Source organism: Equus asinus, chromosome 12, assembly GCF_041296235.1.
Source record: "Equus asinus isolate D_3611 breed Donkey chromosome 12, EquAss-T2T_v2, whole genome shotgun sequence".
Taxonomy (NCBI): domain Eukaryota; kingdom Metazoa; phylum Chordata; class Mammalia; order Perissodactyla; family Equidae; genus Equus; species Equus asinus.
In genome coordinates, this window is record NC_091801.1 from 64408394 (window position 1) to 64425312 (window position 16919).

At 39.4% G+C, this 16919-nt stretch overlaps 1 long non-coding RNA gene across 9 annotated transcripts in view; it reads left to right on the forward strand.

The window, feature by feature from the left end:
• LOC106823216 (uncharacterized) overlaps nt 1-16919 on the forward strand; it is a 231676-nt gene that overhangs the window by 85771 nt on the left and 128986 nt on the right. For all 9 annotated transcript variants that reach the window (XR_011493315.1, XR_011493307.1, XR_011493309.1 and 6 more), the window contains exon 2: nt 4405-4542. This is a non-coding gene — a long non-coding RNA (uncharacterized lncRNA). The remainder of the gene's footprint in view (nt 1-4404; nt 4543-16919) is intronic.

Consider the following 16919-nt stretch of genomic DNA (forward strand, 5'->3'; position numbering starts at 1 on the left):
TTTCTTACGGTGAGTCCTTGTGGCCTCTTCTGCATTTACATCGGCATCTGAACATGTTCCCGCCAGAAGTCATTTGACATGTGAGTGCTAACTTACTTGACTTTACTTGTGTCAAGTGTTCTGAAAAAGTCATATTGGTTCTCGAGTACGAATCATCCTCCCCACTGAAGGCGTTGGCTAGCCTTGGGAGTGAGTGCCTTTCTCTGCACCCACCATGATGCTCTCCAAGCTCGCAGGGCTCTCATGGTCCAGGACCACCTACTGTGGCCCCATGTCAGGGTTTACCTTCTCCCATTTGGCCTCATCTTAGAATTCCTTGCATCTCCCTTCCCCACCAAAACTTCTATTTCCTCAGCTACCATGCTCTTTGGATCTTCCAGCTAACCAAATAAAATCCAAACTTCTTATCATGGCTTACAAGCACTAAATTATCTGGGTTACGTCTCCTACTATCCCCCTCCTTGCTCACTAGGCTTCAGATGCACTGCTTTCCTTGATGTTCCTCCAAGATTCCAATTGTGCTCCTGCTTCAGCGAGTTTATACTTGCTTCTTTTCTGCCAGGAAGCCTCTTCTTGAGACAATCTCACGGCTCATTCTCTCACTTCATTCAAGCCTCTGCTTAAATATTACCTCTTCAGAGAGAACTCTGACCACCCCATTCCCTATGCTCCTTTATCCGTCCTCATTGCACTTACCATTACCTTAGATTAAAGCATATATTTATTGATGTGGTTATTGTGACCTACAATGACCTAGAATGTGTTTTTTATCTGCTGCATTTCCAGCCCCTAGAGCTGCAGAGGGCACATAGTAGGCATTCAATAAATATTTGTGAGTGAATGAATGAAGTGAGAACAGGCTAATGTGATGAAACAGTGGAATCCCAGGACACCTGTTGTCCCTCTGTGGTAACATAGTTGCATTGTAGTAGTGTCTTCCTGGTGACTTCTTCTTAATCTACATCACAACTAGCATTTACAGTTTGCAAAGCTTTTTTGAAAGTCCAAATACCACATTGCTCAAAACAACCCCATTTTTAAAGCTGAGGAAATTGATATGCAGTGAGGCCAAGAGACTTAGCAGCTTAGGTCTCACAACTAGTTAATGACAGAGCTGAAATTCAAACCTTGGTTTCCAGATTTCAAGTCCAGGCATCAAAAGCAGCAATGGCCACAATGACAGCAAGTAACAAAAAGCTTCTACTATGATGGGGAAGTTCTTAAAGGGGAAGTTGCTATACTGTGCAGAGGGGGGTTATGGGTAGTATTTCATGTGATGGTGGTCTGGTTATCACTAAGTCCACCATACAGGGGCTCATTTATTTCTTCAATGCTTAAAATATATCCCTAATGGTTGGGCACGAGTGCTTTTGCCTTTTGGGGTTGATGATGTCACTGCATCGTCCACGGGCATATTTGCCATCATGGCGCTGTCTTGCTCATGGACAAGAAGAGCAGCAGCAGCCCACATGAATGACAGCAGCAGCTAACATCCATTGACCAGAGACTTCGCATCCCTTTCTTCTAATCCTTACAACCACCCCAAGATATTACTTTATGCATCTTTATAAGTGAGAAAAAAGACCTGGAGAGATTGGTGACTTTTTCAAAATCATAATATCAAAGCAGCATCGCTAATATTTTAATCCCAGTCTAATGCTAAGGCTGGACTCCATACCCTGTGTTAAAATTTTGATCCTTTAGAAATAGACTCAGTGCTGGTCACTGCAGATTCTGGTACAATACAAATATTTATACCAACAGGCCTTGACAACTACAGTTGCATATTCAATGGCAAAATTTTTCACAGTCTGTACCTGGACATGCACACTTCATGTTTCATGAGTATTTCTTAAAGTTCTTCTTATAAGTAAAATTTGGGGTGCTGGGCTGCAAAAAGGTAAAGCATTTGCCAATTTGTAGATTAAAATTCTCTTATTTTTTTCCCCAGTTGCAAAAAAGGTGAAATCTTGTTGAGTATCTGTAGGTTTCAGAGAATGAATATATTTTGGCCTAAAATATATCATAGTTGGATAAAACTTATCCAGAGAAATGTTTTGATTTTTATTGTTGCTCAGATTCTGTCTGTTCACATCAGATAGGGGACTTAAGCCATTTATAATTAGATCCTTGATCCTGTTACTGGATCTTGGCAAACTTAGATGAGGCGGTGAAAAATAAGCCTTCATTTATGGTAGAACAGCCTTTGCATAAATGGGAAGAGGAGCCTGATCAAACAGAAACTGAGAGCATCAGAGAGAGATTCAATAATGAGGAGCTGGGGGTGCAGCAATACACGTCTTGTTTATTAGGTGATATTTGTGTATTCCATTTTAAAAACAAAGCAACAGGAATTGAAGCCTAGCTAGCTGCCAAGCCATGTTTCCAGGGGCAATGATCATTATTTTGGTTGCCAACCATACCAATCTTGAGGAACAATGCACAGATTATATTAATATCATACCTGAGGAAGAGCAGAATGAGTGTTTCTTACATCCTCTCCTCTTTGTCCTCACAACCCACGCTGATCCACTTCTTTCTTTATTTTTATTAACTCGTATAAAATATTCCTAATTTCATGGAATCATTTGATTGAGTTACAGAGAATCAAAATAAATTATCATATATTACTTATGACTCTTGACCTAGACTTTCTACTGTATTTTCACACAAAAAAATATAGCAAATCTTATACCAATTTTTTTTTTAGGGTAAATTTTATCCTGGAGGTACGAAGTACAGGGATAGTAGAAATGAGACAAGTTCTATGTAATTTCTGAGGTTCTTCTTTCCTTTTCTAGCTTGAACAACCTTGAATTTGAGTTTTTTTGTGTGTGTTACTATAGGTACCCTCTGTAACTAAGACGCAAGGCATATCAAACCAATGAGATCAAACAAGACCAGAGATGGACTTGGTTATTAGACTGTTAGGTTACTACAGTCAGGACTTTCTATTTAGTTCTTTGAGGTCTTGGAAATCAGCTTGGTCTTTTGAAGGTATGGCTTTAGGAAATGGAGAATGTCCAACTGTTTCCAGAAGCAAAAGTGAAAGACTTAGACCAGAGCTGTCCAATAAAACTTTCTGCAATGATGGAATGTTCGATATCTGTGCTCTTCCACTACAATAGCTGCTAATTACACGTGCTTATTGAGCATTTGAAGTGTGGCTAGTGTGACTGAGGAACTGAATTTTTAATTTGACAGAACTTATTTAAGTTTAAATGTAAATAGCTATGTTTGTGGCTAGTGGCTCCTGTTAGTGCGGATTTAGATTGCCATCATTCCCATGAACATGTATGCTCTAAGATGAATAATTGGAATTCTCACACCTAAATTAAGTGTGAAATGGTCAAATTTACTTTTTGCAAATGAAGATGCATATCATGGAGGCAGTTTGATGAAAACTATAAGTCTAGTTCTTTGCAGGACCCCGGGATGAGTCTGTTATCCAAGTTGTCTTCATTTTCATCTAGGTTGGTGAGTATGTGAGTCTCTATGTGATTGTGATTTCTGGGATACTATGGCAATTTGCTACTAGAAACTCTCCTACACTGAAATTTACTTGCATCCAAAATTTTTAATCAATAAGCTACACTCTTATCTGTTTTTTTAATCCTTTCACATAATGATTATATCCTGTGACTTACCCCAAAAGTTTTCCACAGAAAACAAGTAAACAACCTTCTCAAGATTAAAGTTTTTCAAATAAAAGGAAGATATTGCTGTTTGTCAACAAATAGAAATTCTATGTGTTAGTCATTAGGGCTTCCCAGTTCCCTCCCTTCTGGTTCAGTAATACTTCCAAGCCCTGCTATGCTCAGGTGGAATTGTGTGACCATTCTGGCCAATGAGTCACGAGAAGAAGCTATGCATGCCACTTTCACGTCAAGCATTTAACTGCTGATGCAAGGCACTTTGGAGCTCTTTTTTATTTGGCATGGCTACTGGCAATGTTCAAAATGGTGCCTGTTCTATCAACTTGGGACCCTGATGACTAAGACAAGCAGAGACATCTTGGCAACTTGCACTGGACATATACTATGGTAAAGAAATAAATCTTTGATATTCCAAGCCAGCAGAATGTAACATATCTAATTGCAGAGCTAAAGCAGGGAATGTGAATAGAAGATAGATGTCGGTCAAAAAAGCAACAGAACTCAGAGAGGGATGAATTAGCTTGAAGTTGAATTCAACTGATCTCATGTTTGTCAACAGCCTGCATGACACTGGATGAGGACATCCAGAAAGCTTGGAAACTTCTGTGAATAAGGCAATTTGTAAAGCCCTGGATGAAATACTTTCTAAACAAATATCAGCGCAGTTTTTATTTGTAGAGTAAAAAAAGTTGCTGAGTGTCAATGATGGGGCCCAGCACCTTCAAAATAAATTGTTCCCTCGTTTAAGGGCCATGTGGAGGATGCCTTGATCTGTGGCCAAGATCAACTGAAGAGAGGATGCTGGACTGGCAGAGTTATGTTTTGATGTGCAGTTGTCAATTCTGAAGAGTAACCTGAGCAATGGAAAGAAGACAAACAGCTGGAGGTAAGATGCTGGCAAAGATATGCATTTAATTTCGTGTGATTACCATTTCTCACCCTGAAGCTTAAGCTTGAAATTTGTGTAACAATCCTCTATTGGTAAATCTAATAGTCTCTAAGGTCATATGCTGATAATATCAGGTTCTTTTTGTCTTAAACCCCAGTTTCATTAATATGACCTCTTAAAGGAATCACTTAAATTATTCTTTTCAATAAGAAAACTCAAAAAAATCATTTTGTACCACATTCAGTTCTTCAGGTCCAATATACTCTTAGTAATTAATTACTATCAATAATGATAATTAATAATAATAAATTATTAATATTAATTACTAGGACACTATTACTAACAGTGCCAATTATAACAACAAAAATAATAATAATAGAAATTATTGGCTCCTATTTTAATGCTCTTTCTATTTCCCTGGTACTGTAGTAAATGTTATATATGAATTACCTCATTTAATCCTAGTGATGCTCTGATTTATATTTTAAAGAAGAGGAAATTGTCTCTGAAAGTTCAGACAACTTGCTGCAGGACCAGAAGCTGGCAAGTGGTAGAGCTCCTATTTGAAGTTGTGGCTGTATGAATCCAAAGACTATGTTCTCAATTCTATGTATTACACTGCTTTTTAGGGTTAAGGTTTAGAGTATCAACTTAAATATGATGTGTACCTTGATTGTGTTTAGTTAAACGTTTTACATAAGGGTATCACAAATTAAAAATAATTGAGATATGGTGTCAAGATGGCAGCGTAGGTGGACTCTGAGCTCACCTCCTCCCCTGGACACAACAAATTTACAAGTACTCTTGGAACAATTACCCCTGAGAGGGAATTAAGAACTGGATAAAAAGAACCCCCACAACAAGGGACAGTGCTAACTGAGGTGGAAGAGGCATAAATTCCTTTCTTGAGAGAAAAATGCCACCTTTTAGCCATGGCACTTCATGGTCAGCTGGGAGCCATCCTAAGGTATGAAGCCTTTCCTGGATGAGTGAGGGATTTGAGCAGGAGAGTGTTACCACAATAAGCAGCTTTTGGACTCAGCACAACAGAGACAAGGGTAATAATATCTGGCTTTTCTGGCTATTAAGTATGATATGGAATACCCCCAGGAAAGCTATTGGACTTAAGGGGGAAAAAGTCCTGCTCTTAAAGGGCCCAGGCACAAATTCACCCATTTCAGAAAGCAACCTAAAATCACCAGAAAGAAAGGTGCACAGTCCTTTGGTGAAAAGAGACTGACTTGATGGGTTCTGAGTGCATCTCAGGGAGAGGTGACACCTCTCATGGGTCTGAGACATTGGCAGTAGCCATTGCTGTGACCTAAGACAGACATACTGTCACAGATGCTGGCAGACATCATTGGTGTACTTCCCCTGACCTGTTAGCCCAGGGGTCTGCCTCACATGATATAGCACCAATTTAATCCAGCTCAGCCAGGGCAGGCAGGTTGCCCTAAGGACTGGCCCTACCCAACAGCCCAATGACAAGCCCTTAGGCAACTTGTGGGCCCACATAAGTAGGGTGCCTGGAAACTCTGCAGCTGGGCAAGTGGGTCCACCTCTGTGGGACAGGTCATGTGCATGTGGGATAGATCTGCATTGATGAAGTGTGTGGGACCTCTGCAGTGGGGTGACTGGGTCTGCTTCAGTGGGTTGGGGTGTGCCCATGGGGCAGGACTGTGTTGATGAGGTGTGTGACCCTGTGGGCAGTGTGGCTTGTCAGCTGAGAAGACTTGTGCTTCTCAAATAGCCACATAGAGGATCAGCCCAACCTTCCAAAGCCTGAAACTTTTGGGTGCTCCCAATCCTGGGACTGGACCCAATCAGCTGCAATCCTGGGAGAGCTGACAACGGCTTTGCAGGCCAGAGTCCTAGAGCAAATGTAAGCCCCTGAGCCTAGCAACCAGTCACACTGGGAGCCTACTCACTTAACAGAAAAACTGCAACAGGAATTTGCTATTAGACCTTGCAGCCAACTGTGCTGGAAGTCCCCACACCTGATAGTGGTTGAAGGGACCATAACAGTCACACATAGCTGAGCATTACACTCAGCTGGCCAGGGGTACAGCCTAGCCTCCCAGGAACCTCCAGCAAGAGCAGCCCTGCTACAACAGAAGGACACAGGTAGTCCATACAAGGGACACTCCTGGAACATTTGGAACTGGTGATGAGAGGGAAGCACACTGCTGGGCATCATAAGGCATTTCTTACATAAGGCCACCTCTCCAAAATTGGGAGACATAGCTGACCTACCTAATACATAGATATAAGTACAGGGAAAGAGGCAAAATGGGAAGACAAAGGAATAAGTTCCAAGTAAGGTAAGAGGATTAAACCACAGGAAAAGAACTAAACAAAACAGAGATAAACAGTCTACCTGACAAAGAGTACAAACTAATAGTCATAAGGATACTCACTGATCTTGGGAGAAGAATGGATGAACTCAGTAAGAACTTCAACAAAGAAGTGGAAAATATAAAGATGAACCAATTGGAAATGAAGAATACAATAGTTGAAATGAAAAATTCACTAGAGGGACTCAATAGCAGAGTAGATGATACAGAAGAATGGATCATCAAGCTGGATGAAAGACTAGAAGAAATCATCCAAGCTGAACAGATAAAAGAAAAAGAATTAAAAAGAATGAGGACAGTCTAAGGGAACTCTGGACAACATCAAGTGCACTAACATCCATATTATAGGTGTCCCTGAAGGAGAAGAGAGAGACAAAGGGGCAGAGAATCTATTTGAAGAAATAATAGCTGAAAACTTTCCTAACATAAGGAAAGAAACAGACATCCAGGTATAGGAATCACAGCGAGCACCAAACAAGATAAATCCAAAGAGGACCACACTAAGACACATTATAAGTGAAATGTCAAGCATCAAAGATAAAGAGAGAATCCTAAAAGCTGCAAGAGAAAGGCAACAAGTTACATACAAAGGAAACCCAATAAGGCTATCAGCTGAAAACTTACAGCTTTCTTCTCGGCAGAAACCTTACAGGCTAGGAGTGGCATGATATACTTAAAGTGCTAAAAGGAAAATACCTACAGCCAAGAATACTCTACCCAGCAATGTTATCATTCAGAATGGAAGGAGAGATAAAGAGTTTCCTAGACAAGCAAAAACTAAAGGCAAGAAACTAGCCTTATAAGAAATGCTAAAGGGACTTATTTAAGTGGAAAAGAGAAGACCATGAATAGGAAAAAGAGAATTATCAAAACAAACAAGCAATAAAATCACTGGTAAAGGCAAATATACAGTAAAGGTAGTAGATCAATTACCTGGGAAGCTAATATGAAGGTCAAAAGACAAAAGTACTAACATTGTCTATTTACACAATAGGATGGTAACAGATACACACACACAAGAGGTTAGAGATGATATCAAAAACATAAAATGTGGGAGGAGGGGAGTAAAAGAGTAGAGCTTTTAGCATGAGATAATGCTAAAGAGACCATCAACTTAATATAGATTGCTATATATGTAGGTTATTATATATGAACCTCATGGTAATCACAAACCAGAAACCTATAATGAATACTCAAAAAATTAACAGAAAGGAACCCAAACATAATAATAAAGAAAGCCATCTAACCACAAGGGAAGAAAGCAAGAGAAGAAGAAAAGAACAGAGAAGAACTACTAAAACACCCAGAAAAAAAGTAACAAAATGGCAATAAGTACATTCTTATCAATAGCTACTTTAAATGTCAATGGACTGAATGCTCCAATCAAAAGCCATAGGGTGGCTGGTTGGATAAAAAAAAAACCCCAAGACTCATATATGTGCTGTGCTTAAGAGATACATTGCAGATCTAAAGACACTCACAAACTGAAAGTGAAGGGATGGAAGAAGATACTCCCAGCAAATGTCAGTGAAAATAAATCTGGAGTAGCAATACTTACATCAGAAAAAAATAGACTTTAAAACAAAAACTGTAACAAGAGACAAAGAAGGGCACTACATAATGATAAAAGGAACAATTCAACAAGAGGATATAACACTTGCAAATATCTATGCACCCAACATAGGGGCACCTAAATATATAAAGCAATTATTAACAGACATAAAAAGAGGAATAGACAGTAATACAATAATAGTGGGGGACTTTAACACTCCACTTACACCAATGGATAGATCATCCAAACAGAAGATCAAAAAGGAAACATTGGCCTTAAATAACACATTAGACCAGATGGACTTAGTAGATATATACAGAACATTCCGTCCAAAAACTGCAGAGTACACATTCGTTTCAAACGCACATGGAACATTCTCAAAGATAGACCATGTATTAGGCCACAAAACAAGTCTCAATAAATTTAGGAAGATTGAAATAACACCAAGCATCTTTTCTGACCTCAACAGTATGAAACTAGAAATCAACTACAGGAAGAAAATTGGAAAAGCCAGAGATATGTGGAGATTAAACAAAATGCTACTGAACAATCATTGGGTCAATGAAGAAATCAAAGGAGAAGTAAAAAAATACCTAGAGACAGGGGCCAGCCAGGTGGCGCAGTGGTTAAGTTTGCACATTCCGCTTTGGCAGCCTGGGGTTGGCTGGTTCAGATCCTGGGTGCAGACCTCACTGCTTGTCAAGTCATGCTGTGGCAGGCATCCTACATATAATGTAGAGGAAGATGGGCACAGATGTTAGCTCAGGGCCAGTCTTCCTCAGCAAAAAGAAGAGGATTGGCAGCAGATGTTAGCTTGGGCTAATCTTCTTCTTCCTCAAAAAATACCTAGAGAAAATGAAACTGAAAATACAATATGCCCAAATTTATGGGATACAACAAAAGCAATTCTAAGAGGGAAGTTTATAGCAATACAGACCTCTCTCAACAAACAAGGAAAATCTCAAACAACCTAACAATGCACCTAAAGGAACTGGAAAAAGAACAAACCAAGCCCCAAATCAGTAGAAGCAGGAACTAATAAAAATCAGAGTAGAAATAAATGAAATAGAGACTTAAAAAAATAGAAAAAATCAATGAAAAGAAGAGCTTGTTCTTTGAAAAGATAAGGAAAATTGGCAAACCTTAGCTAGACTCACCAAGAAAAAAAGAGAGAAGACTCAAAGAAATAAAATCAGAAATGAAAGAGGAGAAATTACAATGGACACCTCAAAATACAAAAAGATTATAACAGAATAATATGATAAGCTGTACACCAACAAATTGGATAATCTAGAAGAAATGGATAAATTCTTAGAAGCATACAGCCTTCCAAAACTGAATCAAGAAGAAATAGAGAATTAAAATAGACCAATCACCAGTAACGAGATTGAAACAGTAATCAAAACCTCCCCAAGAACAAAAGTCCAGAACCAGATGGCTTCCCTGGTGAATTCCACCAAACATTCAAAGAGGACTTAACACCAATCCTTCTCAAACTCTTCCAAAAAATTGATAAGGAGGGGAAGCTTCCTAATGCATTCTGTGAAGCCAACATTACCCTGATACCAAAACCAGGCAAGGACAACACAAAAAAAGAAAATTACAGGCCAATATCACTGATGAACATCAACGCAAAAATCCTTAACAAAATACTAGCAAATCAAATACAGTCATACATTAAAGAGATCATACATCATGATCAAGTAGGATTTATTCGAGTGATGCAGGGATGGTTCAACATCTATAAATCAATCATCCACATTAACAAAATGAAGAATAAAAATCACATGATAATCTCAATAGATGCAGAGAAAGCATTTGACCAGAAACAGCATCCATTTATGATAAAAACTCTGAATAAATTGGGTATAGAAGGAAAATAGTTCAATATAATAAAGGCCATATATGACAAACTCACAGGAAATATCATTCTCAATGGAGAAAAACTGAAAGCTATCCCTCTAAGAACAGGAACCAGACAAGGATGCCCACTTTCACCACTCTTATTTAACATAGTGTTGGAAGTGCTAGCCAGAGCAATCAGGCAAGAAAAAGAAATAAAAGGGATCCAAATTGGAAAGGAAGAAGTGAAACTGTCACTATTTGCAGATGACATGATTTTATACGTAGAAAACCCTAAAGAATCCACCAAAAACCTTTTAGGAATAATAAATGAATATGGTAAAGTTGCAGGATACAAAATCAACATACAAAAATCAGTTGCATTTCTATACACTAATAACAAAGTAGCAGAAAGAGAAATTAAGAATATAGTCCCATTTACAATTGCAACAAAAAGAATAAAATACCTAGGAATAAATTTAACCAAGGAGGTGAAAGATCTGTATACTGAAAAACTATAAAACATTGTTGAAAGAAATTGAAGAAGACACACAGAAATGGAAAGATATTCCATGCTCTTGGATTGGAAGAATTAACATAGTTAAAATGTCCATACTTCCTAAAGCAATTTACAGATTCAGTGCAATGTGTATCAAAGTTCCAATGACATTTTTCACAGAAATCGAACAAAGAATCCTAAAATTTATATGGAACAGCAAAAGACCCCAAATAAACAAAGGGATCCTGAGAAAAAATAACAAAGCTGGTGGTATCATACTCCCTGATTTCAAAATATTCTACAAGGCTATAGTAATCAAAGCAGCATGGTACTGGCACAAAACAGACCCACAGATCAATGGAACAGGATCGAGAGCCCAGAAATAAACCCACACATCTATGGACAGCTAATTTTCGACAAGGGAGCCCAGAACATACAATGGAGAAAGGAGAGTCTCTTCAATAATTGTGTTGGGAAAACAGGACAGCCACATGTAAAAGAATGAAAGTAGACCGTTATCTTACACCAGACACAAAAATTAACTCAGAATGGATTGAGGACTTGAATATATGACCTGAAACCGTGAAACTTCTAGGAGAAAATGTAGGCAATATGCTCTTTGACATTGGTCTTAGCAGCATATTTTCAAGTAGCATGTCTGACCAGACAAGGGAAACAAAAGAAAAAATAAACAAATGGGACTACATCAAACTAAAAATCTTCTGCACAGCAAAGGAAACCATCAACAAAATGAAAAGGCAACCCAACAATTGGGAGAAGATACTTGAAAACCATATACCTGATAAGGGGTTAATATCCAAACATATAAAGAATTCATACATCTTAACAACAAAATAACTAACAACCCAATTAAAAAATGGGCAAAAAATCTAAACAGAAATTTCTCCAAGGAAGATATACAGATGGCCAACAGGTACATGAAAAGATGTTCAATATCACTAATTATCAGGGAAATGCAAATCAAAACTACAATGAGATATCACCTCACTCCCATCAGAATGGCTATAATTAACAAGACAGGAAATAACAAGTGTTGGAGAGGATGTGGAGAGAAGGGAACTCTCATACACTGCTGGTGGGAGTGCAAACTGGTGCAGCCACTATGGGAAACAGTATGGAGATTTCTCAGAAAATTAAGAATAGATCTACCATATGATCCACTTATTCCACTGCTGGGTATTTATACAAGAATGTGAAAATGTGAATGTGTAACGATATATGCACCCCTAAGTTTATTGCCGCATTATTCACAATAGCCAAGACTTGGAAGCAACCTAGGTGCCCATCAAGGGGCAAATGGTTAAAGGAGATGTGGTATATATACACAATGGGATACTCCTCAGGCATAAAAATGATGAAATCTTGCTATTTGTGACAATACGGATGGACTTTGAGGGTATTATGCTAAGCAAAATAAGTCAGAGGGAGAAAGTCAAATATCATATGATCTCACTCATAAACAGAAGATAAAATCAACAACAAACAAACACATAGGGACAGAGATCGGATTGGTGGTTACCAGAGGGGTTCAGAGGAGGAAGGAAGGCAAAAGGAGTGATTAGGCACATGTGTGTGGTGATGGACTGTAATTAGTTTTTGGATGGTGAACATGATGTAATCTACACAGAAATCAAAATATAATGATATACACCTGAAATTTATATCATGTTATAAACCAATGGTACTGCCATGAAAAAGTAATTGAGAAGGTAATTTTAAATAAAAAAGTAAATTTCTGGACCTTATTGTCAGATGAATTCTCTGTTATCATAAAAAGGTATAATGTTTAAAGAAAATGTTTATGCCAAAATACAAATCATGAACCTAGGTTATGGAATAATTTTTTTATATGTGAAGGAATGCCAAGGCCACAGTTTATCCCATGTTCACATGTGCAACCTTTGTCGAGGAGGCCTGCATGGGTTAGACCAGGGGTGGGCCTACCTGGAAATTTCTACTGCTTCATGTGCCTTTCTTGATTCGCATATAATAGATTAACAGACAGGTAAACTGCTTTCTTGCATTGCCTCTGGGCACTTATGAGACTAGGCAAGTTTCTATACCTTCCTGGATCTTTCATTTTACTCGTTTATAAAATGCAGGAGTGGGTTTAGCTGACTAGCTCATTCCAGTGCTGATATTCTCTTGTGTCTCTCCCTTATATCCTGACATCACAGAACTTCTGCTTGACTTATATCTGGGTTCATGGATGGGCCAGCCAAGAATTTTTGTGGGGTACCAATTCACGAAAGGTATATGGTGGATTTATGTTGTGTCAATGTAGCTAATCTGGAACTACAGTTCCCAGAATTCCCTTCCCTGTATCGCTCCGGGCTGGGGTGAATCACAAAAGGCATTCTGCACAAGATTTGGAAGGTGGAAGTGAAGCAATAGTGATAGTCTTTGTATCTTCAGGAGGTTGATGTACGGTATGAAGTGCTGTTGCGGCTCATGTGTGTTGTTGTTGATCTGCCTGCACACCTTGCCAGCGTGCGGCAGCTTCAGCCAGACAACCTCTTTCAGTTTTCCTGACTCCTGGGTCAGGTATAGATTTAGCTCCATGACAAAGGGCAGAAGCTTCTTCTTCATATTATTCCCATCATCGAAGTTGGAAGCTCAGAGGCGGTAAGAGTCTGATGCAGATTCTTGTCCATCCTCCTGCGTTCCAGCCCATTCCTGCAGGGTTCCTTCTGAGCTGGCTTCTCCCACTTCACGTCCTTCTTCCAGTCCCAGATGCCAGACTGGCTGACTTCCCTAGCTGCAGAAACCAAAACTCAATAGATTCTTTAATCCACAATAATCTAAGATCAATCCCTATAATAAAGCCCTTATTATATAAATCTCCTAGTGCTTCTGCCTCTCCGATCTAACCCTGACTAAGACAGGTTGCTAAAACAGCTCAGGGAAGATAATTAGATGGAGAGAATAGAATCTAGCAGAATTCTTATCAGAGAAATAGTGTATGTGATTTGAAGTGATTTTTGTTAAGCCATTTGGGGGACTGTTTAATGGGAAAACTGGAGGAACAATCAGTATTTACTAAGTTACCTTTTAAGAAGGGGGGGTTGGTCTATTGCAGTTCAGGGTTTTTTTTTTTTCTTCTGAATGGGGACGCAAGTTAGGTGGCCAAGACCTTGCTTGGGAGGCAACAGAGAATGAGGACGATACTAGTGTTGCCACTACCCTCTTTCCTCATGCAGAGCTCAGAATCATCTCTAAACCCATATTAAAACCTATTTTAAGGATATCAACATGGGACTTCCAAATTATTAGGCTACCTGAGGCTACTTCATGTCTTGATGTGGCTCTGAAAGCCATATGCTATTTCTACTCCACCAATGCCCTAAGCTATGTGAAGACTTTTCAAAAATGGCACCTTCTGCAGCCATCAACAAACAGAATTCCCCACTGTTTTTGGAGTGTTAGAATGAGCAGTCAACCCTACGTGCCAGTAAACCACCCTAAAGCAGCTGTTATCATTTCAGACAAATCATAAAGTCTCTTCATGAGTTTGTTAAGGCACACTTGGTATGGAGTTTGGATTTTCTTCTCTGGGTTACCACTGAAGGTTTATATTTTAGAAATATCATTCCAACTGCGCTGTTGGGAATTGAAGATGGAGGGGCAAGAGTGGAAACTGGGACCATTTAGCACGTGATGGCTGTAGTTCACAAGGGAGATAACAGCAGACCAGACTAAGCTGGTCACTGTGCGTGTGGAGAGATGTAAGCAGAGGTGAATTTTGAGATAATGCTGCCAAGACATGGAGATGGACTGGATGTGAATGGGGCATAGAGCTTGCAGGATGGCTCCATGAGTTTGGGAGTCAAACAACTGAGCAGATGTGTGGCCATTTCCTAAGATGAGGAAGCCTGGGGGAGAAACGGGCTTTAGGGATGGGAGATGTCATATTTACATAAGTGTAAAAATACGGTATTTGTTATATACCTTCAGTTCTACAAAATTTGAAATGTTTGAATTCCCATGGCCTTTAATGAAGAAATTAATGTTAACAGCAAACAGTGCCTTCAGTGTTGAATGTGTTGCTTCTGCAATGAATAAGGTCCTTTCAAGAACCTTAGTTTTATTCCACCATCAGGGGTGTACTCTATGGGAAATTCTTCCCTGTGGTTGTCTATTCACAATTATACAAGGTCCCATTCTTTGACATGAAAATAAGTGGCATCACCCACTGAAGTCAGCCATAGGAATTTGGCTTTTGTTGCCACGAATTGTGCGGTTCCACAAATCCAGAAGATAAGAGTTGGAAAAAAAGAGTCAGGACTGAGTGAAAAGAGCCTGGCTCTGATTTCAAGGGCGCGCTTATGTAAACATATCTTAAGCATGATTCTTCTTCTTAAACATTGGAGAATGGCTTTTATAATGAGAAAAAAATTCCCACAACCCCCAAATGGCAGTGCTTATGTTTCACTCATTTGGATTCTAAGAACCAAAATCTTTTCCTTTAAGAGGGAAAGAGGTCATAGTAATTGTCAGTACCTTAAAGAAGATACTCAACCTGTTGCTGGTTTTAATGTCAGCGCATAACAGGCTTCACAAGCTAGGACCTCCTTGCCTGAGTCGATGAGGTTTGCCCTCTAGCTTTATGATAATGGGTTCCGCCTTGCTGAGGAGGTTGGTAGCTGGTAATCCCACTTCCTCACTGTATTTAGCACTTGGAAGTCTGCCATAAACGAATTTTCTACTCTTCTTCAGCTTTTCCGGTGTAAAGATTTTTTTTTTTTTTTTGGTGCTGAAGATGGACAAGGTTTATGAAAACACTTGTTTTTCATTCCTTCAGAGAAAGCTTCTTTTTTTTTCCTGCAACAAATGTCATCTGATTATTTGCCACAGAGCGCCGGTGGTGCATACTGTAATGTCAGGCCCTCGCCAGCAGATGGCAGTCACACCACACTGCACTTCGGCATTAGGCGAAGCTTTAGAGCCCCAGGCGTTTGTCCTGTTCGCAGAGGGAGGGTCTGACGCGCTCAGTGCCTTGGCGGGAGGGGTAGCTTGTATGGAGACTAATTCCGGGGAATCCACTACATAAATCTATGAATTTGGCCTTGAATCCTAAGATATACTTAGTTGGAAAAGGAAACAAAACTGAGTAAAAGAAAGAAAAAAAGAAAAAAACTCCTTAAATAAATCTGTCAAAATGAGCTATGAGGTGAACATCCCAAGGTCTTGCGCTTACTCTGGGCTTTGTTTCACTGATACCTGAATCAATATCATCATAGTCGAGAAGCTGGCATGAAAGCATAATGGCTGAGAGAAGAAGCCTGGGAACATCTGCAAATGTCTTTTATTTTCAGGAGGATTAACTGAGTTCCAGGTGGCTGGACAGGGTGGGGAAAAATAGCAGAAACTCAGACGTAAAATTAGACATCTTAGAAGAACTTTTCTTTCTTCTGTAGAGAAGGTGTTTCCAAAGGAATTTGTTATAGGAAGAAGGATTTTCTCCAGCTAACAGGGAGACGTTGCATGTATTGCTGTCACTTCAGCTTCCACTTCATCATGCTTTCCTGAATTTCTGCCACCACAAGCCAGCTGGTTTTAGTCACTCTTCCTTTCCCACCACTTAAGTGGTCGGGCTTTGGGACAGGTGCAGGAGTTACGTGGCATTAAGAGGACATTCCTATTTCTCCACCCGCAATGTGGTTTCTGTGTCTGAGTAAGAGGCACATTATTTTTATTGGCTTATACTGTTGTGTAAATTTCAGGTGTACATTATTATATTTCATTTTCTGTATAGACTACATCGTGTTCACCACCAATAGTCCAGTTTTCGTGCGTCACCATACATACGAAAAGGCACATTTTATCTCTGCTTATGTTAGGTTTGGTTTTTTGAGTGTGTCTCCCCAGGAATGGTGTGGGAACAGAGTTCTGTTTAAGGAAAGTGACCACAGTCCATTGTTAGGGAGAAGCTTTGCGTCTCATTGAACTGGATTACATAGGTCAGGAATTTCTTTTTCCAGAGAACTTAGTGAAACTAGGACTGTTGTTTCTGACTCAACTTTTTAAGGAGATCCTGGAATACACAGTAACTGAACTATCCACAAAATTGTGATGAAAAGCTTTCATGTTTAAGCATAAAGACGTC